This window comes from Phacochoerus africanus, chromosome 8 (assembly GCF_016906955.1).
Source record: "Phacochoerus africanus isolate WHEZ1 chromosome 8, ROS_Pafr_v1, whole genome shotgun sequence".
Taxonomy (NCBI): Eukaryota; Metazoa; Chordata; class Mammalia; order Artiodactyla; family Suidae; genus Phacochoerus; species Phacochoerus africanus.
This window is the reverse complement of record NC_062551.1, coordinates 28,154,015-28,170,001: the sequence shown is the minus strand read 5'-3', so window position 1 is coordinate 28,170,001 and position 15,987 is coordinate 28,154,015. Positions and strand designations below refer to the sequence as shown.

Below are 15,987 nucleotides of genomic sequence, written 5' to 3'. Positions count from 1 at the left end.
CCATGCTCACCAAGGTGGTGGTAGTGGCAGGAAGTCCTGTCTCCTGCCAAAGCAGGGATAGCCCTGCTGCTCAGCAGGTCTCAACGTAAACAACTGCGGCTTCACTGACATACTCTTTTTTTCTTTTTTTTTTTTTGTCTTTTCTGGGGGGGAGGTGCACCTGCGGCACATGTGAGTTCCCAGGCTAGGTTTCCAATCTGAGCTGTAGCTGCTGGCTTACGCCAGAACCACAGCAATACCAGATCAGAGCCCCGTCTGCGACCTACAACACAGCTCACGGCAATGCTGGATCCTTAACCCACTGAGCAAGGTAGGGATCAACCTCAAGGATACTAGTAGGGTTCTTACCACTGTGTGACCACCAGAAATCCCTCGATTGACACGTTCCAATCATCACAGGCTGCTCTGGAGAGCTGGCTGGGACATCTTCCTAATGCCAACTAAGCGTGCAGGGCTGGGGGAGGGGAGATTTAGAAGTCCACACTCTCAACAAGAGTTAGAGAGTTCCCTGGTGGCCTGAGGGTTAAGGATTCAGCAGTGTCATGGCTGTGGCTCAGGTTAATGCTGTGGCTTCGGTTCCATGCCTGGCCCAGTAAGTCCTGCATGCCAAAGGGCATGGTTAAAAAAAGAGAGAGATAAGTAGGGGTGGGTCTCCCCATGAAGAAATAACCCCTAATCCCACATTTTCAACATCGCCTGTTTTGCACTAAGGTTTACAGGTTCGTTTCATTCTTATATGGGACAGTCTGGTGAAACAAACGGTAGTCTCGTTACAAAGTGGTATATACTTGGGTTCGGTAAAGAGATCAGAGAGACCGAAGTTACAGTCTTGAAAAACACTTGACATTGTTAAGGAACAACCAAAAAACATCCAGAAAGGGAGCCCAAGCACGGAAAAACGAGTCATTAGAATCAAAAAGCCAGGAAGTCCGGCAAGTTTGAGAGAACTGCCTTTCTGCAAAGATAAATCGTTATCCAGCAGGAGACCTTCCTTCATTCTGGGACAATCAAGGCCCACAACAGTACTCAGAGGAAGGACCGGAAAGAAGCCTAGGTTGGAAAACCGCTCGCTCCTCGCCTCCACCGCCGGAAATGAATGACCAGGGCTTCTAGCCAGACTGCTTAACCTCCGCCCCCGATCAGCGAGCATGCGCAGCTCCCGGCTCCGGCCCCTCCCAGCGCTGGTCCACTACCGTCAGGGAGCATGCGCAGACCTCCCGCCGTCCCGCCCCTCCTTTTCCAAAGACCCCGGTTCCTTAGAAACCGGGCGGCGCGTTCCCTGGTGGCTGCGAGCTAGTTTTCGGGGCTGGTGCGTCCGCCCCTGCCTCCCTTACGGAAGGCTGGTGGCCGCTGAGACCTGTCCGGACCCGTGGTCTCCGGTGTAGCCCTGGGCGGGGGATGCCAGCGTGCCAGGTGAGAGGCGGCCCGTGAGGGCGGGTAAGGATGACGGGCATGGCGCGGAGGCAAGCGGGCGCCAGCCGGGCCTCCTCCACGGACCGGCGCCCGAGGTCGGAGGAGGGGATAAGCTAAGCTGGGGTGGGACGGGGCCGTTCTAACTGCCAGCGCAGCCTCGGGGGTCGCCCCAGATTTCGTCGTCCCACCTCAGAAATATGACCTGCAAGTTTGGTCGTAGAATTGTAGAATTTGGGTTCCTGGAAGGACCTTGGCCATAACCCATCCCTTTACTGGACGCGAAAACCTAGGCTCCACCGCCCTGTGCGGATCAGACCCCCTACCTGTGTGAGGACCAACGCTTCGTGCATAAGGATGTGAGGTATGGGAACTTGAGACAAAGAACTCGTGGGGTAACTGGTCCCTCGTCTTTCCGAATGAGCTGGTACTTTGGGGGGGGATCAGTCATTATTTACGGAAAGTGTTCAGGTGGCAGATGGGAGAAACGACACTCTGAAAGGTGCAGATGGCTCTTCCAGTCCCCGAGTGTCCGCTGGCCAGATCTCCCTGGGCCTGGCTACCTTTGAAGCTCAGGTAGGAAGCAGATGGCTGTGAAGACAAAAGGTGAGGTGAGGTATTCCTCTCAAGGTATTATCACACGAATGGTGAGGAACTTAGAAGGGTCCAGGACATCAGGACTTGTGAAAAGTTGTGTGAGAGTTTAGGGAAGAATCTAAAGCACAAGACCGGAACAGAAAAGTTTAAGGCTGCCTTGGATTGACACCAAGGAAGGTTATAATCCTTACTTATAGTCATTGTACCCATAGGGTCATGCTGAGGGAAGGATACATGAGGAAGGAAGTCGGTGGCCTTTGAATATCCAGAACCTGGTGGGGCAGGGCACAGAGGACCTTTGTAAGCTTCGGGGCACAGAAGTCTGAGAAAAGCCCTGATTCTGTGACCCTTCAGTTGAAGGGAACAGCTGTTTAAATTAGAAAAGACACTTAATGCATTATTTTGATACAAAGAGATACAAAGAAGATGGTAGTCAGGAAATCTAGGTATATCCTTGTTTTAGAAGGAAACTTATTTCCTTCTGAAAAGCCACACCAGGGAACAAGAGTTTACAGAAAATGTAAAATAGTTACTGCTTTTGGACTAGGAGTTTAGAGAATCTATCTGGACCACGAGGTGAAAATTTTCAGCAGACAGTTCTATTGGGGGACCCCCCTCCCCCCATTTCACAGCAAAGATTCTGTGGTGAGAGGCTTTCTCTTACCACCTGGTCTACTTTTTCTGTGAAGTGATTGGTTTGGATCTGATCTGTTATTTTTATTTGCTAGAAAAATTCAAATATGTGATTTTTATAGTAATACTAGAACCAGCTAGTACTAAGATTAGCAATGGAGAATAAAATACCCCTCACAAGACAAAGATTTGTCATATGGGGGAAAGAAGTATGTGATTTTTAAAAGATGGTACCTGAATCTAATCAGCAAAGTCAATTTGCTGATAGCTTGATAAAACTAATTTTCATGCAGTTCCTGTTGTGGGTCAGCAGGTTAAGAATCCATGAGGACGTGGGTTCGATCCCTGGCCTCACTCACTGGGTTAAGGGTCCGGCATTACCATGAGCTATGGTGTAGGTCACAGGTGTAGCTGCGATCTGGCATTGCCGTGGCTCTGGCATAGGCCAGCAGCTGCATCTCTGGTTCAACCCCTAGCTTGGGAACTTCCATAGGCCACGGGTGCAGCCTTAAAAAAGACACCCCCCCCCCAAAAAAAAAACAACCCTAATTTTCACTGTGTATCTGACTTTGCAACAGGGTGGGGTTTTTTTTCCCTGTCAGTTATAGAAGGAGATGCATTGAAAGTATGATGATGTTAATAGGTCAGATTAGTTTAAGGAAGAAAGCTTTGTTCTTCCTTTTTTCGTAAATCAATGCTGGACCCTAACTATGGATATTACAGCTGTGCCTTCTATTGACTTTTCTTCCATCTCTGGAAATATTTGTATGAATGCTTTAAGAGATAATGAGGTATTATCAGAAGGGTGTATCTGTGGGGAACATTGGCACTGTTAACCAAATCCTATCAGAAAAGCTTTATAAAAATCATTGTATTCTGTGTAGAAACCCTCATTACTTTATATGTTGTTGTTGCTGTTGTTGTCTTTTCTAGGGCTGCACCCGAGGCATATGGAGGTTCCTAGGCTAGGGGTCTAATCGGAGCTGTAGCCGCTGGCCTACACCAGAGCCACAGCAACTCGGGATCCGAGCCGCGTCTGCAACCTATACCAGAGCTCACGGCAACGCCGGATCCTTAACCCACTGAGCAAGGCCAGGGATCGAACCAGCAACCTCATGGTCTCTAGTCGGGTTCGTTAACCACTGTGCCACGATGGGAAGTCCGAAACCCTCATTGTTTTAGTCTTGGCCCAGGTAGAAGACAGACAGGAGGCCAAAATCAAAGTAGACTGAAGGGAGCAATTACCCTGTGTGGAGCTGGATAGAGGTGGGAGGGTGCTTTCAATGTCAGTGTAAATACCTCCTTGAATGAGCATTTGGAAAAGATACTCCTTAAATGTGGTAAGTGTGCCCCCATGGATTCGTGTGCATTATTTTAACTCCTATAATCAGAAAGACGTTTGTTTTCAAAGGAGAAAGATGAGCATACAGATTCTCAGAGTGTTTCTTCGTTGCTATGGCAATGAAATCTTTGACAAATAATCAACATCCATTCTGTTTTCTGGGGTAGCTGAGGGCAGTTATCAGATCTGGTCTATAATAAAGTAATCAACAGTGTTTAATAGGCCAACTTACCAGATAACCCAGTAATGCCAACAGGATTTACTTTCACTGAACTGATTTTCTAGTTATACAATAAGGGGGGAAGTGAGGTAGGGACACAATGCAGTCTGACCTGGGAAGTTGTAATACAGAGTTGGTGTTCAGGAAACACAGGAATGCATGTGATAAATTCATTAAGTAATAAAAGAGAAAGAAAGAAAGAAGGAAGGAAAGAAAAGAAAGAAAGAAAGAAAGAAAGAAAGAAAGAAAGAAAGAAAGAAAGAAAGAAAGAAAGAAAGAAAGAAAGAAAGAAAGAAAAAGAAAACAGGGGAATGGGAGAGCAGTAACTTGGAAGCAGGAGAAGAGACCTTTTGATGCTTAACAAGTCACTCATGTGCATTTACAATAGGAGATTCAGTTTTAGGATAAATCCACTACTGGAATTGCATAGTGTCTAGAAAAAGTTTGGAGATTTTGCCGCTTTTGAGAATTTGTGTACAGTATAGTAATAGGACATTATTTTTCTTACATACAAAAAAAAGCACCTTTGTATTATTAAACCTCAAGGGAGCCTCAAAGTCCAAATTACTTGAAAATTTAGATGTCAGGTTTTTTAAAAAGTGGGGAATGAAAGATAATTGAAATAAGCTTCGGCTCACGAAAATCAGAATGATAAAAGATAAGAGTGAAAAACATAAGAGTTCTCTTGTGGTGCGGTGGCTTAAGGATCTGGTATTGTCACTGCAGTGGCTTGATTCACTTCTGTAGTGAGGGTTCAATCCCTGGTCCAGGAACTTCCACATGCCACAGGCATGGCCAAAAAAATAAAAAATAAAACTAAAACAAAACAAGAACACATGGAAACAGTAAGACTTCCCAGCACACTAGCATTCACTTATGAAATAGCCATTAGGTCAGGAATGAGCTCATTAAAGTACCATCCCTTTAAACCCAAACAAAGGAAATGAGAAATGGAGTAAATATTTCTATTTCATGATAATGGGAATGAACATTTGGATTAAACATTAGGAAGGAAGAGATGGGAGTTCCCTTTGTGGCCTAGCAGATTAAGAACCCAGCTAGTGTCCACGAGGGTACAGGCTCGATCCCTGGCCTCACTCAGTGGGTTAAGGATCTGGCATTGCCATTGCTGCAAGCTGTGGTATAAGCTGGCAGCTGCAGCTCCAATTCAACTCCTGGCATGGAAACTGCCACATGTGGCAGGTGCGGCCGACCCTAAAAAAAAAAGAAGAGATGTGTATATTCCTGCATTACTTAAATATACTCAAACCCTGTCCTTAACACTTGTTCTTTAGTTCCTGCTCTTAGAAAGGATTTGCAAGTAATGCCTTTGTCCTAGGTATTGTCAGTTTTCAAGGTTGCCAGTGACAAAATGCCATGCTTTTTGGGACCCAGGATCACCAGGAATTGCTGTGGTATTAGCTCGTGGTATTAGCTCCTGTCTCTCCCTCCCACCTCTCAGAGCAATTCCCAGAAGCTTCTTCTGTAAGGGTTCCCATTGGTCTTCTGCTGAGAAAGATTAGAAATGAAGGCTTTGAGGGATGAGAGCTAAGTGCTGAGCACAGACTTCCGTTCTGGCCTGGGATAACTGTGCTCCTCTCAAACTGTCAGCTCTCAGTTTCTCATGAGAATAGATAACCCTAAAATAGAACCGGAAACACTGCTACTTGGCTTGAAGATTTACCATGTCATTTTACAACTCAAAATCTTTATTATTTACTTCTACAGTTGTATTTTGCTTAGAATAACAACATTAGGCAAATCATGTAATTTCTGGACCATGATTTCTTAACCTGTAGAATTTATAACAGAAAACAATTTGAAAATAATATAAATGTCTAACACTAGAGAAAGGAAAAGCTGGTTCATATAGTCAGTAAAATACCACCTAGCCCTTAAAAGCTGTCTGATAACATAAGTACTTATGTCAAAATTGTAAGTGAGAAAATTAGGACACAAAGTTGTGAACACAGTTTGATCACAAGTACATCAAACAAATATAAAAACTTAGCAAAAAGGAACATAACTAAGAAGAGCACACAGTAGGGGTTCCTGTCGTGGCTCAGCAGAAACAAATCTGACTAGTAACCCTGAGGACGGAGGTTACTGGCCTTACTCTGGGTTAAGGATCTGGCGTTGCTGTGACTGTGGCGTAGGCCAGCGACTACAGCTCCAATTTGACCCCTAGCCTGGTAATCTCCATATGCTGTGAGTGTGGCCCTAAAAGGACCAAAATAAATAAATAAGAACATAGTAATTTTCTATAATGAGTAAAGATTTAAAAAAAAAAACACCTCCTAAAAGTTTCTCAATATGGAGTTCCCTTGTGGCGCAACAGGTTAAGGATTTGGCATTGTCACTGCAATGGCTCGGGTTGCTGCTGTGACTTGGTTCTAATCCCTGGCCCAGGAACTTCCACATGTCACGGTCAAAAAAAAAAAAAAAAAAAAAATTCTCAACTGTATGAGGAAAGATACTGAGGGAGTTCTCGTCGTGGCTCAGTGATAGTGAACCTGACTAGTATCCAGGTTTCAGGTTTGATCCCTGGCCTCACTCAGTGGGTTCAGGACCTGGTGTTGCCATGAGCTGTGGTGTAGATCATAGACACTGCTTAGATCCTGAGTTGCTGTGGCTGTGGTGTAGGCCGGCAGCTACAGCTGGGATTTGACCCCTAGCCTGGGAATGTCCATATGCCGCGAGTGCGGCCCTAAAAAGACAAAAAAAAAAAAAAAAGTGATACTGAGCTTGTTTTCTCTCTTGGGCATTGACCCCTTCTAGCTCTATGACTGTAGTGAAAGTGGTGGAGGGAGAATGGTGACTGGGACGGGGCAGCATTGATGTTTCCTATCTCAGATTTCGTACACCAAACTGTAATTCAGTTACCTACAATAATGAGTTTACATGTATATATTTGAAAGGTGACTGTACAGATCTTATGCTGCTCTTGCTTTTGGTGCTTGTTGAGGAATAGTTTTGACTGTTAGGTTCTCTTTGGTGCTTGTTGATGGATGGTTTTGTATCACAGCATCCCAAAGCATTACAGGATGTTCTACGTGGTTAATGGTTTCTGCTGCTCAGTGGTGGTTCCTGCTAGGAAATGGTTATCTCTGAGGTGGCCTTTCTGGGAGTGGCCCTGTGAGATGTGTTATTTGTCATCCAAGCATCCTCTCATTGTCAGAGAGGTAGGGGATGGTAGAGAGATCAGTGGTACTTCCTGTTACTTTTCAGCCATTGCATCCATATTCCTGTGCCAGGGCCTAAGGGGACATAGGGGCTAGGAATTAAACCCGTGCCACAGCAGTGACAACGCAGGATGTTTAACCTGCTGAGCCACTAGGCAAGCGCAGTTAGCTTATTTTTTGAAGTGGGGGGGTGGAGGTGGGGGGGCGATTGGACATAGCATTTCTTATCTGATCTTATTTTCAAAACTAGATCATTGTGCTCAAATGGCTGTTTGGTTCCCCCAGCCCAGGGCTTGCTTCTGATGTGGTGTTTATTCTTTTAAAATTATTATTTTTATTTTTGCTTCCTTCACTGCGTAATATCCCTGATTTGCTAAGATTGCTGTCCAAAGAACATTTAAATGCCTTTGTATTTCTAAATTTTTATAGGAATGTCACCAAAATACCTTGAAGTGTTAAGTTTTAGAGACCTGTTATTTCCTTAATACACAATCTTAGTCCTGAAAGAGCTTAGAGTCTCAATAGTGAAACAGACATTGAGCATCATTTGAACAATAATCAGAAAATACTAAAATGGGAGTTCCCATTATGGCGCAGTGGAAACGAATCTGACTAGGAACCATAAGGTTGCAGGTTCAATCCCTGGCCTTGCTCAGTGGGTTAAGGATCTGGTGTTGCCATGTGCTGTGGTGTAGGTCGAAGACGCAGCTCGGATCCTGCGTTGCTGTGGCTGTGGCGTAGGCAGGCGGCTACAGCTCCAATTGGACCCCTGGCCTGGGAACCTCCATATGCCACAGATGCCGCCGTAAAAACAAAAAACAAACAAAAAAACCTAAAATGAATGGCTCTTTTCAGGTAAGCATCTCCCATAGATAGACTATATTTTATAACCAGCCTCCTTCATTACACAATAACCAAAAGGAAAACAGGAAAAAGAGGGTGGTATGGTGAAGACTGTCCTGAAATGAGATTATTTTACCCCTTACATTTAACAGCTAGAAGAGCATTAAATTACAGCTGAGCATGATCTGGGCCTAGTTGGCTAGCAGTTTTCTGCACACAAGTAGGAGATGTTTGTGAAGGGCGCCAGGCATTTCCAGTTACTGGTGAACCGCTTAACCTTCTTGGTGACCAGAGGCCATGTAACAAAGTTAGAGAACACCAGTCAGGGTTGCTGTGCTCTGGGGTGCCCTCAGAATGTCCTACACCTGAGATCAAAAGGAAGACAGGTGACTCTCCAAAGTGCCTCTTGCTACTGTAGAAATAGCTGTTTTCATGGCAACAGAATACTTGTATCCATATGGAAGGTGGAAAACACAAAACTTTAGTAAATTAGGTTTGCACATTGAAAAATATTTTCTCGTTATAATTAAAAACTCATCTCCTCTTCTTGGGACCACAGGTAAAACCAAAGTACGTAGTACACCTCTCTCTATGGTTAGTTACATACCTCAGCCAAGTGTGCTTTACCTCAGTGATTTAAAGGCAAAGGCAGGAGTTCCTGCTGTGGTGCAGTGGGTTAAGAATCCGATTGCAGGTGTTCCCATTGTGGCTCAGCAGTAACAAACCGGACCAGTGTCCCTGAGGATGCAGGTTTGATCCCTGGGCTCACTCAGTGGGTTAAGTGTCGCTCCTTGCGGTGAGTGGTGGTATAGGTCCAAGACATGGCTCGGATCTTATGTTGCTGTGGCTGTGGCCTAAGCTGGTAGCTGCAGCTCTGATTTGACCCCTAGCCTGAGAACTTCCACATGCTGTGGGTGTAGCCCTAAGAAGAAGAGGAAAAAAAAAAAAAGAGAATCCAACTGCAGCGGCTTGGGTCATTGTGGAGATTTGAGTTCAATTCCCAGCCTGGCACACTGGGTTAAAAGGTCTGGCATTGTTGCAGTTGCAGCATAGGTCACAGCTGCAGATCACATTGACTCCCTGGCCTGGGAACTTCCATATGCTGCGGGTGCGGCCAAAAATTAAAAATAAATAAATAAATAAATAAAGGCAAAGGCAGTCTTTATCACAGCCTGCCGCTCGTTGTGTTCCTGTGTCAAATCAGTGCTTGGTATTCAGCTATGGGTGTGGCAAGAAATGGAAACTAAGCTCCAGGGACCTGACCTGTCTGGATCACTGCTCTGAGCCCCAGCTTCTGGCATAATGGCTGACTCACTGTTGCCCTTATGAATGTTAGAGAATAAATGGGGAAAAGACTTTGGTGACTGGATATTATGCCATTGAATGGGGTGAAGGGAGCACAGGAGGAGGAGAGGAAGGATGAATTTGGGTTGGGAGAAGCTGGTAGGTGGCTCAGGTGGGATTCCCAGTAGACACTTAGAAATGGAACCAGTTAAGAATGTTTGGTGAGGATGGAATTTTCAGGTTGATGTCCATCTAAAACTCACTCTTAAGGCAATCTTAGAAAAAAATAATCTTGCCATTGCCTGACTTTCAAAAACTGTAAACAATTAATGTACCTGGTAGATAAGTAACTTTTCCTACTTTAATCATCAGCTGAAACTAACTTTTAGAACTAATAGTGATCCAGATACCTCTGTGGGTTTTAAATTTACTCTTCCTTTATGACCTGATTTAGTTGACCCTTTGTATATTGGGTAGTTATGCCTCATTAGACAGGTCATTAGGCTTTTCATTAGTGTCCTTCTTAGGACACTGTGTGGAAGGGGGCGGGGAGATGGGGAACTGGCATCTTTGGCTAGGGAGGGTATGCTCTCTCCTTCTGTGGTGGCTGGCTAACAGTTTACCTGCATGTCAGCTTGCAGGGACCAGGGAATAGCATTTCTTTCCTTTGTCCTATTTGTGTTTTTGCTGTCAGGGAGAAGGCAGCAATTTCTATGTCATTGAGTCACTGTAAGACACTTAAACAACAAATCATAGGAGAATAAAACCTTCCCCAAAGAGCCTCTGGATCTTTGTTTTTTTGTTGTTTGTCTGTCTTTTTAGAGCCACACCCTCAGCATATGGAAGTTCCCAGCTAGGGGTCAGATTGGAGCTACAGCTGCTGGCCTACGCCACAGCCACAGCAAGGTGGGATCCTTCACCCAGTGAGTGAGGCTAAGGATCGAACCCGCATCCTCCTGGATCCTAGTTGGGTTCATTACTGCTGAGTCACAACAGGAACTCCTTGTTTTGTTTTTATTTTTATTTTTATTTATTTATTTATTGTCTTTTGTTGTTGTTGTTGTTGCTATTTCTTGGGCCACTCCCGCGGCATATGGAGGTTCCCAGGCTAGGGGTTGAATCGGAGCTGTAGCCACCGGCCTATGCCAGAGCCACAGCAGCGAGGGATCCGAGCTGCGTCTGCAACCTACACCACAGCTCACGGCAACGCCGGATCGTTAACCCACTGAGCAAGGGCAGGGACCGAACCCGCAACCTCATGGTTCCTAGTTGGGTTTGTTAACCACTGCGCCATGACGGGAACTCCTTGTTTTTAATTTTAATTTTTGGCTGCACCTGAGGCATGCAGAAGTTCCTGGGCCAGGGATCGAACCTGAGTCATAGCAATGACAACTTGGGGTCCTTAACCCCTGGAATCACACAGAAACTCTGAGCCTCTGGGTCTTTGAAACCCAGGGGCCAAAGCATTTGTCACAACTCATTTGTAAAACTCAATACCTGTTTAGTTTGGCTTTTATTTTTCAGTGGAAACATAAGTGTAGGTCAAGTGTAGTGTCTTTCTGAAAGCAGCCCTGCAGAAAGCATTGTGTTATCCTTCCAGACTGAGTGCAAGCTGGTTCATGAGGAGCTGCAACTGTGCTGTGGGTAGTCCCTCTGCTACCAACATGCAGTTAAGACCTCAAGCTGTATAGTTCCCCCGGCTCCTGCTCAGGCTCCTGTGGTGAGGTGTGGTTGTCTTTCCTCTTTGGGTCCACCTCTGTTCTCCAGGTGATGACAGCCTGTATACCACAGTGGTTCCATTCCAGGTGTTAGAAAGCCAAAAGAAGGGCTGAGGACAGTCAGACACGCCTTCCTGATTAATTCTTGGTGCATGACTGATGTTGAAGGCCACATGGAAGGCTACTTATTTCCGCAAGTTTCCTGAGTTTTGCAAAATGGGGATTAGACTTCAAATTGACCTTCACATTTTATCTCCTTTACCATGCTCAAGAATTGTGCTCTGGAGCTCCTGTTGTGGCACAGTAGAAACGAACCTGACGAGTATCTGTGAGGACACAGGTTTGATCCCTGGCCCCGCTCAGTGGGTCAAGGATCTGGTGTTGCTATAACCTTTGGTGTAGGTCGCAGATGTGGCTCAGATCCAGAGTTGCTGTGGCTGTGGTATAGGCCAGCAGCTGTAGCTCTGATTTGATCCCTAGCCTGGGAACCTAATATGCCACAGGTGGGGCCATTAAAAAAAAAATCATACTCTTGTGTCATAGATCCCTTTGCTGCTAGATGGATGTTATGTCGTGGCACCCCCGTCCTAGGGTGATGTTCCACATATCAATTTTGGAGCATCATTCAAAGAAGCTTATGCTCTAAGGATTTAAAACATATTTTACTTAAAATAGGAAGAGAGTTCCCATTATGGCTCAGCAGAAATGAATCTGACTAGCATTCATGAGGACACAGGTTTGAAACTGGCCTCAATCAGTGGGTTAAGGATCCGGCATTGCTGTGAGCTGTAGTGTAGGTCCCAGATGCAGCTCAGATCCTGTGTTGCTTTGGCTTTGGCATAGGCCAGGAGTTACCACTCTCATTTGACCCCTAGCCTGGGAACCTCCATATGCTTCGGGAGCAGCCATGAAAAAGACCAAAAAAAAAAAAAAAAAAGAAAGAAAGAAAAACAGTTAAAATAGGAAGAAAAAGAAGAGCTTGCACAGGAAAAGTTATTGCCTTCTTGTCAGTGGAACTGCCACACAGGCTTTGGCCTGACTTCTTAATTCATCCATTCTCCCACTTACTCATTCGTATGCTCATTCTTCAGTCGTTACTCAGCACCTACTCAGTGTCAGACACTGCTCTGTCCTGGTGCCAGCAGTGTGTGTAATAAGCAACTTCTTGATATCATGATAGATCCCAGTGAAGTGTGACGGGCACGGGCACTGTGAAAGCTGAAGCTCAGGCACAGCCTCTCTGAAGAAGTAGTGTTTAAGTGGAGACCCAGTAGATTTGACAAGGAGTTAGGCTGAGGAAATAAGAAAAAGAAAAGACTGTTCCAGGCAGAGCAAACAGTCTGGGCCAGAATTGCAGAGCAGGACTGAAGGAGTGAGATTTGGTAGCTGCTAGCATGCTAAGTGCAATGTAAAGGGGAGAGTGGTGAGGGAGAGAGGTGGGGAAGGGTCCAACCCACACTTGGGGAGAGCTCATCAGGGAATTTGGGCTTCATCCTAGGGCAGGTAGAGGCTGGGGAAGGAAATGGTTAGGACCCAGAAAACGGTAGGATGTATGTTCAGGGAACCAGAACAGTGTATGAATTCAAGGGGTGTTAGGGTGTCTGGTGGATGGAACGTAGTGATGGACTGGCTGTGGAGGCAGGAATGCTTCTCTGCAGCCAGAGTGTGTTTTGAGTTTTTTGGTTTGTTTTTGGCTGCACCTGTGGCATGCCAAAGTACTCAGGCCAGGAATTGAGCCCGAGTCACAGTAGTGAACAACACTGGATCCTTAACCCGCTGGGCCACCAGGGAAATTCCCAGAGTGGTTCCTTAAGAACTGGTCAGGTTTGGAGTTTCTGTCATGGCTCATCAGTTAGTGAATCTGACTCGTATCCGTAAGGACACATGTTCGATCCCTGGCCTCTCTCACTGGGTTAAGGATTTGGCATTTCTGAGCTGTGGTGTAGGTTGCAGGAGCAGCTCAGATTTCTCGTTGCTGTGGCTGTGGTGTAGGCTGGCGGCTGCAGCTCCAATTGGACCCCAAGACAAAAAAAAAAAAAATTAGGTTTGAATTACTATCACTTGTTTGAGTCTACTATCACTTGCTTTCCCTTCACTTTTGTCTGTTGGCATTTGACTGAACATAGCTCCTATAAGTGCTGGGTCATTGTGGTCCTGTGAGGCTCGATGTCCTGTTAGAGGGAGGAAACTTGACTACAAAGGGGACTGAGCTGACTGATAAGCATGAGTGATGTCATGCGGAGGATGGGTAGTAGTTGTGAAAGTGGCAGCACTAACAGCCTGAACCTCGCCAGAACACAGATTGGGACTTCAACCCACGTGCCAGAACTTGAACCCAGCCAAAACCAGATTGGGACTTGAACCCACGGTTTTAAATTAGAATTTCTCACCCTGTGTCTGGACTCTTTAAGGTTCAGGTTCTTTATGCCTGAATCTTGCAGAAGGAATTCAGCAAGAGACAAAGTGATAGGCCAGAAACAGATTTATTAGGATAGGATGCTTATGAGAGATGCAGGTGGGCAGGCAAGGAAGCTCTGCCTGAGCATCCGGTGGGCCACAGTTTTATCATTCAAGGGGAGTAGGGGTTAGAAAGGCCAGCCTCTTCCTTTCTGGGAGTAGTAGCTCCTCCTTACTATCTGGTAAACTGTGTATTCATATCAGCTGCAGGGTGGTCTTCAAACTCTTGCCCTTGGTCTGAATCTGAATACAGGCCTCATCCCACTCCCCCACGCAGTGACCTGAGGCAATTCTCTTACCTCCACTAGTCTAGCAAGCCTGCCTGGTTCTGATGGCTTTCTTGAATTTACAGTGGTCTCCCAACATCCCCCAGGTTTCCCTCTTTATCTTTGATCCCTTTTGGGACTTCTACAACAACCTGTGCCTACTCCATCCCTATCAGTTGAAGAGAGAGTTCTGTGAAGGGTACCCTCTCCCTCTTGGCAGGTCAAATTGTAGTTTAAGATTGAGAGCATCAGCTCATTTACCTAATTCCAGTTGGCAGGCAGAGCTATTCTGTTATTATACAGTGCTTTCTTTCCTAAATCATTAAACCAGATTCTCCCACAAACTATTTCGTTAGCAACACAAGTACTGTCTTTATTACATTTGAGAACATATCCCAAGACCGTACAGAATTGTGTACAGTTTTGATGAATTCAGTATGAGGTATGTCTTGGTTTACTGATTAATTGACCATGCAGAAGCAAGGTCTGCAGTCTTTCATCTTCTCAACAAGTGTTTATGGAGCACCTACTATATATCAAGCCTTGTTTTAGAAACTTGAGGGTACAGCATTGAACAAAATAGACAAAAAATTTCCCTTTCCCCAAGGAGCATGCGTTCTGGCAGGGGTGGTAGGATGAAACCAACAGTGGGAAAATAAACCTATTTCTAACTACATACAGTACTTTATTTTAGCATGTTTTATATTAAGATACAATTACTGAAAATAAATGCATCCACAGAAAAATCTACATACAGTACTTTATTTTAGCATGTTTTATATTAAGATACAATTACTGAAAATAAATGCATCCACAGAAAAATCTAATTCCCAGACAAGCCCCTTGACCCTGGCCTTTGGAATGTGTCTGAGAGGCCTGCGGCAAAATCTCTCTTGGAGTACCCTACAGATGCTTCTGCTGGGGAACTCCAGGTGTGGGCTGGTTCTGGAGTGTAGTCTCGGGTGGGCACTGAGATAGGGCTTCCTACCCTTGTAGTGTGCCAGCCCTTATTGCCCAACCTGTATAGCTACAACCACAAACTGTTACACCTCGTTTCTCACTTACAGCCACCATTACCTTTGCTTGCCTCCAGGGATAAGGATACTGATACAGGAGAACTCCTTTTTGAGCCCTGTGTTTAGTATGAGTTCTTTGTGAGTGTGAGGACTTGCCCAACACCTGCACTCAGCAGCCCGCCCAGTGTGCTGATGGCTAGGGATCCTCAGCAAGTGTCAAGACTTACTATATCATTGGACTTAGCTTGGTTTCAGCCACTGTCTCTCTTCCTGTCTGCAGGCTTGGAGGGTGGGAATGGTTCCAGGACCCCTACAGATTCCAAAACCCACAAATACTCAAGTCCCTTATATAAAATGGCATATAACATACACATATCCTCTCGTATACCTTAAATGATCTCTAGATTACTTGTAATACCGAAAACAATGTGAATGCTATGTAAATTGTTGTAAATACAATGTAAAGCTAGGCAAATAGTTAACTGCTGTGCAGAAAATTGAAGTGTTGCTTTTTGAAACATCTGGTGTGTTTTTTTGTTTTGTTTGCTCCTTTGGCATGCAGAAGTTCCTGGGCCAAGGATGGAGCCCTTGCCACAGCTGTAACCAGAGCCACAGCAGTGGCAACACCAGATCCTTAACCCCCAAGCCACCAGGGAACTTCTTTTTTAAAATTAAAATTTTTTATTACAATATAGTTTATTTATTTGACGTGCTGTGTCAATCTCTGCTGTATAGCATAGTGACCCAGTCATACATACATATACATTCTTTTTCTCATGCCATCTTCCATCATGTCCCCCAAGAGACTGGACGTAGTTCCCTGTATTGCACAGTAGGACCCCATGCTTATTCATTCTAAATGTCATAGTTTGCATCTACCAACCCCAAACTCCCCATCCATCCCACTTCCTCCCTTCTCTTCCCAGCAAACCAAGTCTGTTCTCCCTGTCCACGGTCTACTTCTGTTTTTTTCTTTTTTCTCTTTTTTTAATATTTTCAATCCATGATTGGTCAAATCT

The 15,987-nt window shown here is 45.2% G+C and overlaps 1 protein-coding gene across 2 annotated transcripts in view; it reads left to right on the top strand.

The window, feature by feature from the left end:
- The first annotated feature begins 1,195 nt into the window (after positions 1-1,195).
- The window catches only part of GFOD2 (glucose-fructose oxidoreductase domain containing 2), a 50,916-nt gene continuing 36,124 nt past the window's right edge, over positions 1,196-15,987 (top strand). Inside the window, exons 1-2 of one of the 2 annotated variants that reach the window (XM_047791261.1) lie at positions 1,196-1,413; positions 1,634-1,774. The gene's annotated coding sequence lies outside the window, so the exon portion shown is untranslated. The remainder of the gene's footprint in view (positions 1,414-1,633; positions 1,775-15,987) is intronic. The other variant, XM_047791259.1, reaches the window with a different exon arrangement.